Here is a 16,759-nt window from a genome sequence, read left to right on the forward strand (position 1 = left end):
ACTTGACTTACCCGCGACTGAGTCGCCAAAACAGGGCAACACTGTTTTTGAAATTTTTCAGTTTTTGAAGAACAAAATACATTCCAAAAAGAACTAAAACACTCAAAAATCTTTTTTTATTTGATTCAACAAAGATTGAGTATGTGAAAACATATTTTATCAAGTACAATCACACAAATGAATATGACATTCATTGAACATAACCTTGTGTGTTGTGTGTGGGTATTAACAATGAGATAATCCTTAGTCTAATGTGAAGCTTCAATGATCAATTCAACTAAGGTATACACAATTAGCACTAGATTATGTGACCCATCTCAATTATAGAAGTATGCATATATGATCTCCCACAAGACTTGATTACATACTTTGGAGCTTTACATTTGACTCTACTTTCAATCATAATATTTGATTCTTTTGAAACAATCACCTCTCATTGTGAGAATGATATTTGATATTTCACCTTGATGAGATAGCCTTTGGCTTTTTGACCAATCATTCACTTTAATTTTTGGTCGCTTTCCCTTTTTCCTAGTCAAATACTAGTATGTGCGACAGGCTTTTGCAGCTCAATATCTCTTTTCATTTGGAGATTTACACTTGGTGAGCTCTTTTTAGCAAAAACGGAAAATAAAGAGTGGGAAGATATATAGGCACAAGTCTATGCATGTCTCAAGATCAACATAACCATTCACCAATCATTCATGATAAGTTTGAAGATCTATTTACAACAGTCACATAGATTTCAAGTTTTCTTCCACAGTGATAAGAGTGCAAAGAAACAAGCTACGCTCATAAATGCACAAAGCCATTAGCACAAAGGCACAAGGCAAAACAAGTTTTGAGACAGAACTCAACAATGTCGATCAAATTTTTGATTTTGTACTTTTGATGAGGTTTTTGGATTTTTGACACATATGAAGGAAAAAATTGATCAAAAGCAACAATGTAAAAACAACAAAAAACAAACAAAGCAATTAACAGCCAACAAAATCATGCTATACAAAAAGCCAACAAAGTAGTGTGTGCCCCAACAAACAAAATAACACAAAGTAAATATGTGAAGCATACATCACATAAGCGATTCAAGGAATTGTACCAACACCAATGGTCTTACGGAGGGATTCAAACCGTGGACCATCGAGAGGCTTGGTGAAGATGTCCGCCTTTTGATTGTCGATGTGTATGAATTCAAGACACACAACTCTTTCCTCTACCAAATCTCGAATGAAATGGTAACGTATCTCTATATGTTTAGATTTTGAATGCTGGACAGGGTTCTTGGAGAGATTGATAGCACTGGTGTTGTCACAGAAGACACACATCGTCTCTTGAGGAATTCCATAGTCATGGAGTAATTTCTTCATCCAAAGAAGCTGGGTGCAGCAACTTCCAGCGGCTATGTACTCTACTTCAGCAGTAGAGAGAGACATGGAATTTTGTTTCTTGCTCATCCACGAGACAAGATTGTTAATAAGGTAGAAGCAGCCTCCTGAAGTACTTTTCCGATCGTCCACACTACCAGCCCAGTCAGCATCTGAATACCCGGCAAGGCAAGCATTTGAGTCTTTTGAATACCACAGACCATAGTCTGAAGTTCTATTGATATATCGAATAATTCGCTTAACCGTAGTCAGGTGTGATTCCTTTGGAGCAGCTTGATATCTGGCACAAACACCAACGCTGAATGCAATGTCCGGTCTACTAGCTGTAAGATAGAGTAAACTCCCAATGATACTCCTATACAAGGTAGGACTCACTTCCACTCCTGAAGAATCAACATTCAGTTTAGTAGATGAGCTCATGGGAGTGGAGGCATGTTTTTTGGAGTCTAGTCCAAACTTCTTGACAATGTTTCTAGCATACTTTTCTTGTGAAACGAATATACCTTCCTTTTAACTTGAAGGCCCAAGAAAAATGTGAGTTCCCCCACCATACTCATCTCAAATTCTTTCTTCATCTCCTTAGAGAATTCAATAGCTCGTTCTTCAATGGTAGCCCCAAACACTATGTCATCAACATATACTTGTGCCACAAGGAGATAATCTTCATCATTTTTGACAAACAAAGTCCGGTCGGCATATTCCCTTTTGAATCCTCTATCCAGGAGGTAATGTGTAAGTCGATCATACCAAGCTCTAGGAGCTTGTTTTAAGCCATAAAGGGCTTTCTTCAATCTCAACACATGATCAGGAAAGTGAGGATCCTCAAAGCCTTTTGGTTGCTCAACAAACACTTCTTCATTTAGGTATCTATTTAGAAATGCACATTTTACATCCATTTGGTAGAGTTTGAAGTTCATAGTGCATGCAATGGATATGAGAATTCGAATAGACTCAAGTCTTGCCACAGGAGCGAAGGACTCATCAAAGTCTACTCCTTCTACTTGAGTGTATCCTTGAGCTACTAACCAAGATTTATTTCATATTATCTCTCCATCTTCATTGGTTTTGTTTCTGAATATCCATTTTGTGCCTATGACATGAACATTTTCAGGCCTTGGAGCAAGTTCCTACACATCATTCCTCACAAACTGATTCAGTTCTTCATGCATTGACTCAACCTAATTCTCATCTTGAAGAGCTTCTTCTACCATTTTTGGCTCAAATTGAGCAAGGTAACAATGGTATGTTACATGATTGGGCAAAAGGATGTTTCCTTTTCTGAGGTGAAGAAGACCCTACAATGTTGCTTTCTGGATGGTTCTTAATCACTCTTGATGATGGCTTCTTTGATGTGGAGACTTCATCACTCCGTGAGATGGAAGGATGAACTTCTAGAGGAGTGAGAGGACTTGATGTTCTAGACAACGATCTTGTTTCCATTCTTGGGTTCTTGGGAGTTGATTCTTCTTCCGGTGTAGATCCTTCAACTTCTATATCAAGAGCTTCGACCTCAACATCGGGTTCTTTGGTGCTCGGCCCTTCTCCATCATCAATCATTTCTACCTTTGTTAAGGCATCATCAACCTTGGCATTGATGGACTCCATCACTGTCTTAGTTCTCTTGTTAAAAACTCTATACGCCCGGCTAGTAGTAGAGTATCCAAGGAAAATACCTTTATCACTTTTTGCATCAAATTTCCCAAGATTCTCCCGATCATTTAGGATATAACACTTGCTTCCAAACACTGGGAAATACTTTACTCTGGGCTTCTTTCCATTCCAAATCTCATAGGCGGTCTTTTTTGTTCCCACTCGGAAGAATATTCTATTGCCAATGTGACACAAGGTGTTCCCGGCTTCTCCCCAAAACTTTTGAGGTATTTGCTTGTTTAGTAACATGACTCTTGTCATTTCCTGAATCACCTGATTCTTTCTCTCTACCACTCCATTTTGTTGAGGAGTTTTGGGGGCTGAAAATTCCCTTCTGATTCCATTCTTTTCACAGAAAAACTCAAATCTTGCATTCTCAAATTCCTTCCCATGATCACTTCTTATCTTGGCAATAGGAACCCCTTTCTCATTTTGTAGTTTCTTGCAAAGAATTTCCAACCTTTCACATGCTTCTGATTTTTTTCTAAGAAATTCAACCTAAGTGTATCTTAAGTAATCATCCACAATGACCATAATGTACCTCTTTCCTCCTAGACTTTCAGTTTTTGTAGGCCCCATTAGATCAACATGAAGTAACTCTAAACACCGTGAAGTAGCAATCACATTCACCTTGTGATGACTTGCCTTTGTTTGCTTTCCCATTTGGCATGCACCACAAATAGTCTTCTTCACCTTTCCAAACTTTGGAAGTCCCTCAACTGCTTCAAGTTTAGACACTTTAGCTACTTGTTTGAAATTCGCATGCCCAAATCTGTGATGCCAAAGTTCCAACATGTCAACACGAGCACTTCTACCTGAAAAGGGTGCCGTAGGAACTACTCCATAGCAGTTGTCTGTAGTCTGATTTCTCTCCAAGACTTGAATCCCTTCTTCATTGATGATTAAGCATCCCTTCTTAAAGAATTGGACAAGGAAATCCTCATCACATATTTAATTGATGCTCAAAAGATTTGCCTTCAGCCCTTTGATGTATAATACATCTTTCAACAGAGGTAATCTAGGTATCTCGATAGTCCCTTTATCGAGAACTTGAGCATGATTTCCATCACCAAAAGTCACATAGTCACCAACCTTCTCTTTGAGTATCTTAAACAGTGATTTATCTCTTGCCATGTGACGAGAACACCCGCTGTCAAGATACCACAAGTATGAATTAAATACCTTCAATGAGGTATGCACAAATAAGCTCACATGAGACAAACATTCTTGACCTTCAAACATAACTTTATCTTCAGTTTTCATGCTTTTGTTAGATTGACATTTCATTTTCAGATTATCAATTTTCTCACACAACATTCTATTTTTTCTTTTGTACTTCTTAATCAAAGATTTAGATTCAGATATGCTATTGTGCAAGATGTGATTCTTATTTTCAAAATATTTCAGCATGTGAACGAATATCCTAGCATGTTTCTTTGTTTTTAACAACTCTAAGAGTTCATTGTTAGAACACCCTTCAAACATACTCATAGAGTCATTATCACAAACACTTAAACTACAATTCAACATGGCATTTTCCATAATAGCATCCATAACAAAGGGGTTTAGAATTGCACTTAGGTAATTAAACCACAACAAGTGCACCCGCTCTGATACCAATTGAGAGTTCAAATAGTGTATAAAACACCCTTGAACGTTTAGACCCCCAAATACAAAATAACCAATTCAAGCTTTATGACAAACAACTAGTGTGCAGAAAATGAACACAAGTTATAAACAGAATTGGTAATCAATCTAAGCCAATTAAAATCACATCCATAGCAGATAATAAAAAGCAAAGATAAAGGGAAGGAAGATGCAAACACAAGGACAACACACGATGTGTTATCGAAGAGGAAACCAAAGCCCTCGGCGTAAAACCTTTCTGCCGCCCTCCAAGCGGTAAGTAATCCACTAGAAAATGTAGTTGGGATACATGAACAGCAATAAACTCTCCAAGCCTAATCTACCCAGTGTACCTAAGCGCTCCAAGCTTCTTACTCCAACAAGGTTGCGCCGAACCTATTTCTTTTCTAGCTTCCTGGATTCCGCTACTTGACCATAGCATCAACCAATGTAGATTGGTTCCATCCTAACTGATTCCCAGAACACCAAACAGCCCTCTCACAGTAATGGATGTGGTGAGAAAAGGTTTTGGTAAAAAGACTTCTCAAGGGTTTAACAATGGAGAGGAAGAGAGTTAAGGAATTTGAAGAGTCTCTTATGTGAAAATTGTGGATAAATCAATCTTGTATAACACTAGGGTTTCTCTCTCAAAATTCTCTCTGGAAGATCTCTTTCTTTTGTGGGTGTTAAATATTAGCATTTATACACCATGTTGAATATGCTAGTATAGATGCGGAAGTGAAAGCATAAAGGAGGAACACTGAGAACACACGAGGGTTACGTGGTTCAGTTTAACGGCCTACATCCACGGAGGAAACCCTAAAGGGTTACATCAATAATATATTATAGTGTAATACAAATCCTGTGTTACAATGAATTATAACATGTGTATATATAGTAGACTAAACCCTAGACTAATAGACTTCTAGTACAAGTAGGAGACTTGGCTTGCACACAAAGTAGAATTAGGCTTGGGCTTATGCTAATGGGCTAAAATATCTCTAACACCCCTTCTCAAACTCAAGATGGAAGCTTGATGAAATCTTGAGATTTGATAAGGTTGAGAAGATCCCTTGAATGAAGTTTGGCTCTATGACGGTAGTTTAAGGAAGGCAATGGTCTTGCAGTGTTGATGTGACTTCTAACGGTGGCTTAACTATACCGGAGAGTTTTGACGGCAGCAGTAGGAAGCCAAAGAAGATGAACGCAGCGAAAAAAAAAACACCGAGGAAGACAAAGATTGCTCTTAAAAATACCGCAAAGACAGAAAACCATGTCCACAAGAAGGTGGCTCTGATACCATGTGAAATATTAGCATTTATACACCATGTTGAATATGCTAGTATAGATGCGGAAGTGAAAGCATAAAGTATAAAACATAATAACACACAAGGGTTATGTGGTTCAGCCTAACGGCCTACATCCACGGAGGAAACCCTAAAGGGTTACATCAATAATATATTATAGTGTAATACAAATCCTGTGTTACAATGAATTATAACATGTGTATATATAGTAGACTAAACCCTAGACTAATAGACTTCTAGTACAAGTAGGAGACTTGGCTTGCACACAAAGTAGAAGTAGGCTTGGGCTTATGCTAATGGGCTAAAATATCTCTAACACCCCCTCTCAAACTCAAGATGGAAGCTTGATGAAATCTTGAGATTTGATAAGGTTGAGAAGATCGCTTGAATGAAGTTTGGCTCTATGACGGTAGTTTGAGGAAGGCAATGGTCTTGCAGTGTTGATGCGACTTCTAACAGTGGCTTGACTATACCGGAGAGTTTTGACGGTAGCAGTAGGAAGCCAAAGAAGATGAAGATTGTCCACGGGAAACATACGCCCAACTCTAAGGCCGGTCCCAAGCTCTTGTCCCGTCCTCGGATCCTGCACAATACACCCAGAATAGTAAAAAATAAGGCGATAACCTAGTTCAGCTAATTGTCCAACAGAGCACAAATTATAGGATAGGTCAGGTACATGGAAGACTCCAGGAACAGAGAGGTTGGAGGTTGAAACAAAATCTAGACTATTCCCTTGCATGGTGGAACCATCAGCTATATGAATATTTAAAGGGTGTGGTGCAGGGTCAAGTTTGGAGAATAGGGAGGAGTGAGGTGTCATGTAATTGCAACAGGCAGAGTCAAAGAGCCATGTTTGAGACTTACTGGGTAGAACTGAGAGAGCAGTGGAAAGAGATGCATTACCAGCCATACGAACAGCCTGAGCTATGATCTCCTGTAGTTCAATGGGAGAGAGGTTGATAGTGGATCCAGAAGACTGGGACTCAGCTGAAATGGAAGCCATCGGCGGAGTAGGCTCAGTATTAGCAATGGCAGCAGTGGATTTGTGGCGACGATAACAAGTCTCAATGGTGTGGCCAGGACGCTTGCAATAGTTGCAGAACTTTTTGTTGGTTTGCTTGCGACGATTGCTAGAGCCAGAGGAATCACCTGATTGTTGAGGTTGCTCTATGGGTGGAGCAGAAGGTGTAATAGCCAAAACATTGAGCTTATTCTGAGCTTGAAGGGTTGCAAGACGAGCTTTTTCTCTAACTAACTCATTCACAGCAGTATCAAGAGAGGGAGCAGGACTGCGATTTAGCAATTGGCCTCGAATGGGCTCAAAATCCTTGTGAAGGGACATCAGGAATTCATAGAGGCGAAATTCATCTCTGATCGAAGCATATTGTTGAGCATCCTTTGAGCATGCCCAAGTTGGATCAGAAAGGTCAATTTGGTCCCAAATGAAGCGAAGCTGATCATAGTAGTCATTGATGGATTGCCCTGGTTCTTGTTTGAGTTGATGCAATTCAACTACTAACTGATATTTCATGGAGCCATGAGTAGTGGAGTACCTTTTGGCCAACATATCCCACGCTGACTTGGCATCATCATAGCTACCCAACAGGTTGGAAATGGAGGGAATGGAAGTGTTCCGAATCCATGTGAGGATCATGTGGTTGTGACTATCCCATTCAATCATACGACCAAGGAAGGCAGTATCTTCTTCACTTGCTCCTTTGACAGGAATGGCGACTGCACTAGTACAGTAATGCCAGAGCATGCGACCCTTAAGAAAACTGCGCATAGCTTGAGACCAAGATAAGTAATTCTTGTTCCCCTCCAATACAGTATTGATGGGGCGAGGAAGAAAACCATCCTTTTTATCCATTTAGAGACACAATATGCAAAAACAGAATGCAAAAATGAAATCTACGCGAAAAACTAGGTAAGGAGAACCTGGACTGCAAAAGTCAACCCTATAGAAAAGTCAACGGTCAAAGTCAACGGTTGGTCAAAGTCAACGGTCAACGGCAGGTCAACGGTCAACGGTCAGCAGATGACGTTATAGGATGACGTGGCGCTGACGTTAGCAGATGAGTGGATGCTGACGCAGTTAGGGCTGACGTGGCACTGATGACGTCACAGGTGACGTCAGCTGGAACTGATGACGGCGCGTGTGGCGCGTGGGTCTCTGACGCAGAAACTTCAAGCAGCGCGTGATGGCGCGTGCAGTCTCTAATGACTGCGAGGCTTTCACCGCCGGGTAGATCGGTTGAAGATGAACACAGTGATATCTCTAGAAATTTGATCGGAGCAATATTTGTGGCAGCGATGACACGTGCAGTGTTCTGTGCGGTGTTGGACTCCTCAATGACAGCGGCTGTAGGTCCGGAACCCAAGGACGACGGCTGGAAGACGTCGGAGTTTCAACGGCGAGAGGCTGCGGTGACTGTTGTGATAGCGGAAGCGATGTTGAGAGTGAAGTAACACCAATACAGACAGGACTGCTAAGAAAAGATCAGAGCAGTGGCTTTGATACCATGTTAAATATTAGCATTTATACACCATGTTGAATATGCTAGTATAGATGCGGAAGTGAAAGCATAAAGGAGAAACACTGAGAACACACGAGGGTTACGTGGTTCAGCCTAACGGCCTACATCCACGGAGGGAACCCTAAAGGGTTACATCAATAATATATTATAGTGTAATACAAATCCTGTGTTACAATGAATTATAACATGTGTATATATAGTAGACTAAACCCTAGACTAATAGACTTCTAGTACAAGTAGGAGACTTGGCTTGCACACAAAGTAGAATTAGGCTTGGGCTTATGCTAATGGGCTAAAATATCTCTAACAATGGGTATAAGGGGTATTTATACTAGAGTGAGAATAGAATGTGAAGAGTCAGGTTTTTCAAAACAGGGCTGGCTCGCGGCTTGGCCTTGCAGCTTGACTAAGTCGTGATATCCAGCTGCGAGATAACAGAACGGCCAGTTGTCCTATTTTGTCCTGTAGTGCTTCAGCTAGCATGACGCTTCAACTTTTGGCATGCTTGGCACGTGTGCTGCTTCTGGCGGCTTGAAGCTGCGAGTCACCTGCTAGATCCAGTTGAGAGTCTCTGTTTTCTTGCACACTCTTGAGCATTTCAACACTCTATCATACTCACTACCGTTACAACAATCCCGCCTAAATACAGGGTTACTAAATGTTGAAATACAAGCAAATTTGGCACGGAATAAAGCCAACAAGGTGGTTGATTAAATTCAACCTTACAGAAAGAATTGAAATTTTACAATAGCGACTTAGACTACTAACATCCTATTGCTACTTCGAGTAAAAAACTTACTACCACGACCACATGACAGCTCCGAATCTACGGATTACTTCTTTCTTGGATTCACAGCATCCACTGGGACTTCCACTTGTGTTTTCTTTAAGCTCTTTATACAGCGACTGAAACAATCACCAAGTTCTTGACATCAATCTTGATCTTGATAGCCCTAAGTATGTATGGAAGCAAAAACCTCTAGATCTCACAAGAGATTCATACAGACAGCATAAATAACAACAATAAAACATGGCTAGGGTTTTTCCTTTTATACTTAAGGTAAAACATAAAACCCTACATGTCATATGAGCTTGAGCTGAGTTGGAAATTTTGCAGAAAAACAATCTGCACGAGTTTCGATCGATTGAGTCTAATTTTTGATCAATCGAGTCTTGCAGATTTACACATTAAATCTTGCAATACACTCAATTCCAACTATACACATAAACACACTTTGAGCAGCTTAAACTTAGACTCTAAGTTTTGATTATAGTTTGCAAACATTACACATTGAATTAGTTCTAATACATTTAGACCCTAAATCCTTAAAACCTAACAATTTTTTAAGTATGAAGCTGAAGCATTTAAATATAAAACCTAAAGTTGTCCCCGTCCTCAATTTCTTGTATGGCCAGTTCGACCTGCCTTACTTCTTCCCTCAGGTAAAAAATAAAGAGTTGATTGACCCTTAGAGAACGGCGTTTCTGAAAACACAATGGAATATGTTTTGGTCCAAAATGGCTTCCTTGACTGAATGGCCAGTGAGAAAGCGTGTTACAAGTCTCGGCAAAAGTCAACAAATGATATGAAAATGGACGCCGTTTTTCATAGAGACAAAAGAAAGATGAAGATTTTGATATTGTTATGAGCACATCTAGATGTGAAAATGGACGCTGGTATGTACTTTTATGATCACGTCCAGATATGGTGAAATGATAAAGAGTTGTTTTCGGTGAGCAATAAGTCTAATACTATTTATATATGTACTGATAGTTCATAATTGGTTACATTCAATCGTACACCTTTTTTTTTTTTAAAATAAAAAAAATGTAAACAATTTTGTACGATCAATGTGTATATATAATTGAAGAATGTAGACAATTCTACATATGTAATGCACACAATTTTATACATTTAATATATAATTTTTTTAATCAATATATTCAGTTATGTGCATTCAAAGTACAAAATTTTCAGGCTAAAAAAAAAAAGTAAATAGTTTTCAAAGAATATACAAAATTATGTTCATACAACATACAAATTATTTAAACTATGTACAAAATTTTCAAACAATGTACAGAATTTATCAAAAATTGTTCACAATTTTATACATTTAACTAACAAATTTTTTCAAAAAAGTGTAATAAATTCTTTAAATTCACAATTTCAAAAAAAGTACACAATTTTGTACATTTAAACATTTAAAAAAAAGAATATATACACAATTTTGTACATTCAACATACACATTTTCAAAAAATATATACAATTCTATATAACTTACACAATTTTTTTAAAAATGTAAACAATTATGTACATTCAATGTATACATTTTTCAAAGCATGTGTACAATTCTATATATAAAATCAATGTACACAATTTTTCGAAGAATATATTTAATTTTGTAGATTTTACATACATAATTTTTCAAACAAATATACCCAATTATATACTTTCAATATACACAATTTTGAAACGAATGTAACCAATTTCGCACATTCAATGTACATAATTTTCAACGAAAGTAAATGATTTGGTAGATTTAATGTACAAAAATTTTCAAGAAATGTGTACAATTCTATATATGCTTTCTCTAATGTAGTAACTGTTTGTTATTGAGATGTTTGAAACCTTTTAAAATTTAAACACTTGTCCACCTACTTAACAGTGAAATTTTAACACTCCGTATATTTCTTTTTCTTTTTTTATTTCTCCCCTATAACTGACTTATAACTCCCGCGGGAAAACCCCAAAACTCACACCCAGCACCTACACTTCTCTCTCTCCCTCTCTTTTCTTCTTCTTCTTCTTCTTCTTCTTCTTCTTCTTCTCTCTCTCTCTCTCTCTCTCTCACTCTCTCTCTCTCTCAGATTGGTTGAAACATTGAACCTAGCTCTTTGAATTCTCTCTCTCGCTCTCTTTTTGCAGATTGGTTGGTTTGCACCTAGAGTAATTCATTGATATGTATTAGTTAAAAAAATGACATGTCCGCAATATTTTCACAATATTTTTACAACAAATTCTAAGTGGCAGATTGTTACTGGTTGTTATTGTTGGGGCAAAAATATAATCTTAATGTTAAGTTCAAATTTGAATCAATAACAACTAAATACTTATGATTTGTTGTGAAAATGTTGTGGACGTAGTACTTCTTTTTAATTAAATCTCATTTTGTTGGTAATCCTTATAAAAAAGAAATTGTTTTATTTTTAAATTTGATAGAAACGTGGAGGGGTGGTTTTTTTTTTTAAATTTTTTTTAATAGTGCACCAATAAATAAACGTGGACACTTTATTCAGGATCCAGTTTTTGATGATCATGTGAGATTTCTGAATAGACCATGGTCTACGCTCATACACTGACACATTCTCGTCTTGTTTGTCTCATGTTTGAAACCAGACGACAACGACTTTTTCAATGATCAACCTCACTGACTTACCTCGATGCCAAGCGTCAGATTACAAAGCCTTCAACAACATTTCCTTAACCATGGTTCTACTATAGCACTTTCTTAATAGAATTTTCCTTGCCAGCATAAACTTTGACTTGCCTTTACCACTATGATAAACTTCTAGCTCCAAAGACTAATCTATATATTGTAGCCCTTCTGGATGACTAATAAGCTGGTTTAGTTCCTCTTACTCATCGATGTTATCTTAGTGACTAGGGCTGTCCAAGCAACACGGAGACCCAGCCAAATTGATCAACCCAACTGGAACCAACTTGTCATGGCCAAATTTGACACTTTTGGTGGTCGGTGACATCTTAACCCTCTGAAACCTGACTCCGACAGGTCGAGTGGCAGGTTTCGGCCTCTAAACCTCGAGCCAGTTGATCCAACAAACAAATGCTAAAAAAAAGGCCAAAATTACCCAGATCCGGTGACAATTTGGTGCTCCTCAACTTTGATCTAGCCATGTTTGGTCTTCCTTCACTTAGATCCAGTGGTAATTGTCTAGATTCACTCAAACCCGGCCAAGATCTACTTTCCTCCTTCGCTCAAATTTGCTTAAATCCAGTGACCTTTGGTTAGATCTGACTTAGATCTACTCAAATTCGACTATTCTTGGTTAGATTGGGCTCCAATCTACTCAAATCTAGTTAGATCTGGTTGGCCTTCAACTTAGACTGACGAAGATAGATCTTCTCCTCCGCCCGTTGTTGCTCATCAACGAACTCGATTGAACCAACCGCTTGCTCACTTGAGCTCAACTGACTCGACCCGGGGTGGTTAGCGGTTAGTTGTGGGTTTGTTCTTGTTCCATCCGACTCGAGTGGGTCGAATTTGGGTTGAGTCCAAAACTGACCCGTGGACAATCCAATCAATGACATATCTTTGACAATAGGACAAATTTCTAAAAATGTAAAATCTTTGATAAAAGAACTGAGCTATGACTACAATCAAACATTGTAAAACAAAATGAAACGGAATTCAAAAAATATTCTTACATTCCACATAATATTCATAATTTCACACATATTGTCCACAAAGTAACACATAATTTTAGGTGATGTGTATACTATCGAGTGGGGCTAACTAAGTGTCTAATCACAAAAATAATAAAGAGTGGACAACGCTAAATAGAGGGATTTGAAGATCTTTAACCCAACTGTGAAGACAAATAATAGGGGGCCACACCCTAGAGAGAAGGTTGATTATTGGGCTAGCCATAGTAGTCTTATTTATTCTGTTCAATGATGAGGAAAATAGCACTCATCTCTTTCTCCTTTGTACCTTCTCAAGAGCTTGTTGGCATGGCACCCTTTTGGTCATTCACTCTTCAGATTTCAATAACATTTCAATTCAGCAATGGTTAACTGGGGTCATTCTTAATCACAGTAACAAGGATCCTGTTTCTATGAATTATTTACAAGCCATTTTCACAACCCTTTGGACTATTTGGAAACACAGAAACAAAGTTGTTCATGAAGGGATTTCACCTAATCCTATGCAAGTAATTCTCATGGCGCAATCTATGTCTTGCAGGTACAAGGATGCATTCTCAGACCAATCCAACTCAGTCTTCCTCCCAAGAAAATCTCCATCTCCAATCCAATCTGCAGCAGGATCCTGGCAACTAATCGTCAAAGTTACAGGGTTTAGAGACAGGAAGAAGAATAGGAGTGCTTTTGTATATGAAGTTGTTAATCTTCAAGGAGTTCGTGTGTTCTTTGGTGTTAATAGTAGTTTAGCCGATACAACACTTGGTTTTTTGCTTGAAGCCGTGGTGGAAACTTGTCTTACTACTAAACATCATGGTTTTTCTCGTGTTTTGCTTCTAAGTGACAGTAAAGGTATGGTCAAGATCTTCAACACCAGGAGAGCGTCTGATTGGCAGGACCACACAAGACTTGCTGATCTAAATTTTCTTGTACAAAATGGTCTCCTCTGTCATATGATCTTAGTATCCCATGTGCTGGTTAAATACTTATGTAATATAGCTAAAAAGGCAACTCAGATGCCTACCAAACTTTGCTGGTTTAATCCAGCCTTTATGTAAACTTCCTATTTTGGTATCAAAAAAAAATTTATTCTGTTCAATGGTTGTAGATAAGTAATTTGCTTACCTGGCTAACCATAAGAAATGACCATTTAGCCAAAAAAAAAAAAAAAAAAACCATAACAAATGAGGCCATCACTCGGTTAGCTTGGCTAGCCATTCTAACATGACTCGATAATTTAAGGTAATGGATGTTGTCAAAAGGGTAGCAATAAGCAATTAGATGTCGAAATCGTATCGACTGTTTAGTGCTCATGTCATGTGTCAAATATAATTTTTTTCCCTCTCATTATTTTATTTTTATTTTGAAATCTCACCCAAACACAAATTTTGTGGTCAAGCATCTAACTCACATCAAGGAATGGTATAAGTATGAGGTTATGACATAGTAGTGAATGCTAAACCCTTTTACCTCATGTATGGCAGAAAAGTTTATTAATCATTCAACTGTTTGAAAAATAGTGTCTATAGCATAGCTTGAAATAGTAACACTAGAGGTAAGAGCTACAATTTTTTTAAAATATTTGGTGAAAGTTAATTTATGAAAAGCATATTTTTTAGTTGTAATTCTTTTTTCTTTAAATTTTTATTATATTTAACTTGACTCTTCTAGAAAAAATTCCTAACTCCGCCACTAACTAGAGGATACATTCTCAACTAACTTATTAACTTGAATTTATGGTACCATTGGCATATTTGTCAATGTTCATAGGTATCAAGTGTCGCCATAAACCAAATGAAGCTTATTCACATTGAAAGCATGCCAAGATTCAACAAGAAAACTAAAAAGCAAATTAACCCAAAACTTAAAAATAATGATTGAGGAACTAACCAACAAAAAACTGGAGAAACTTCACAGGAAGTATTACAGCCTTTTGCAATGCCTGTTTGGCACTCTCAAGCCCGGCCGCATCACTCCACTTCACGTTTGGTTTCTCCCTGATTATCACAGAATCAAGGCTTGCCCTAAGCTTTGCTTCCTCCACATCTTTCCCCACTCCTCCCTTCGACTTTGTCTTTGGTTGGCTAGCAACTGTTGCATCACCACTGAGGGCAGGCCCACTCCTCCCATTATCGAGAATGGCCCTATCTCCTCTGCCCTCTTCAAATATTCCATACATTTTTTAGTAATCGTTTCCTTAATCTTTGGATTGTTCTCATACTTCAAATGAGTTCTAAAGTACTCTAATGCATTCATATAGAGCGGAAATGCTTTGCTATAGTTTCCGGCATCATCCTCCTGAACTGCCTGCTTCACATACTTTATCGCGTGCTCCTTAAAATTGCTATACATCTTTTACTTACAATAAATGCATAGAAATCAAAGCCATCAAAAAGAATACTCAAACTAGTTTCAAACCACCACTCCTTCCCTCTAGAACCCAAAATTCAACATTGAGTTCGACACTCCAATGATTTCGTTCTGGTAATGATATTATGCACAGTCAAACTACTCTATCACAATTCTTAAACTTGAATTCTTAGATAAGCAACTTATCCACACCCTTAGAACTTGCAACCAAAAACCCAATACTCAGTAACACCTCAGATTTTCTATTAATATATCTGATACTTCAAAATACACTGAAACATGAAAGTAAAATAAAATAAACCATTCAACTTCAAATCAATAAAAATTAAATAGCCCAGTACTCAAATTTCATTGCTTCATATATTTACGATAAGCCATTTACAATTCCAGATTTTTCTTTGTTTGTAAAGCGAATTTGCAATCAAACCCTGAAATTTGGTTCAATAAGTAAAAAAAATGAAAAACCCAATTCTCAGAGTTTGTTTCTATGATGATAGTGATGTTGTTCAAGAAGCCATAACAGGTAAGCTTTACAGGTTGGTATAGAAGACTGATAAACAGAAAATTACAGTTACAGACCTGAAATTCAAGCTTTACTTTCTGTCTGGTGCTTTGCGTTTTGATAATGAAAATGAAATTTCTGAAATAGAGAGAGAACCAAGCAATAGGTGCAATGCAAGTCTGGACTTCTTTCACATTGAGACAAAGAGCATTTAATCGTAGAAATTACACAACTTAGATCATAATTATGTTGTAGAAATGGAATAGCCGCCTCGGCTCTCAAGTCTTTTCACATTTTAATTACAAATGATTGGAGAAGTTTTAACTTTAAGTATTTTGGACTTTAAAAAAAAAAGGTTTTAACTAATTTTAGTTACTAGATTCTTATAAATAAAATAAAAAAACCATTTTAGTTACTTATGCCAAAGAAGAAAAAACCAGTTCCTCAAAAAAAAAAAAAAAAAAAAAAAAAAAAAGAAGAAGAAGAAGAAGAAAAAACCAATTTTAGTTAAGTAGTAGTTTAATTTTTTTTAATCTTTATTTTTTAGTTTAGAGTAGTATTTATATATATATATATATTATATATATATATATTTATATATATATGTGGGGACCGGCCCAAAATAACAGGCTGGTTGGGCCCTAGGCCTGTCCGAGGACGCAGCCCATCCGAGGAGTCAGCAGGCCCAAGAAATCCTTATTCAGACCCACTGGGGCAAAGAGAACATGTCCGAGGAGTAATTTCCCCTTGGATACTGCAAAATCCGGAGTAAAGGTACATCCCAGCCACTATAGTCCATCTTCCAAATACGTAAAAAGGAAGGAAACCCAAAATATCTCAGCAAAGGTTGCCACCACCACATTAAATGCATTACTACTACTCTGCTGGCCACATTAATGAGGAGAAGACCACTGAACAGTATTACCTTGGTTACCGCAAC

The 16,759-nt window shown here is 37.6% G+C and overlaps 1 pseudogene; it reads right to left on the bottom strand.

Annotated features, from left to right (window-relative positions):
• Positions 1-14,811: 14,811 nt before the first annotated feature.
• Positions 14,812-15,338, bottom strand: LOC115985855 (annotated as a pseudogene).
• Between the last annotated feature and the right edge of the window lie 1,421 nt (positions 15,339-16,759).

This window comes from Quercus lobata, chromosome 4 (assembly GCF_001633185.2).
Source record: "Quercus lobata isolate SW786 chromosome 4, ValleyOak3.0 Primary Assembly, whole genome shotgun sequence".
Taxonomy (NCBI): domain Eukaryota; kingdom Viridiplantae; phylum Streptophyta; class Magnoliopsida; order Fagales; family Fagaceae; genus Quercus; species Quercus lobata.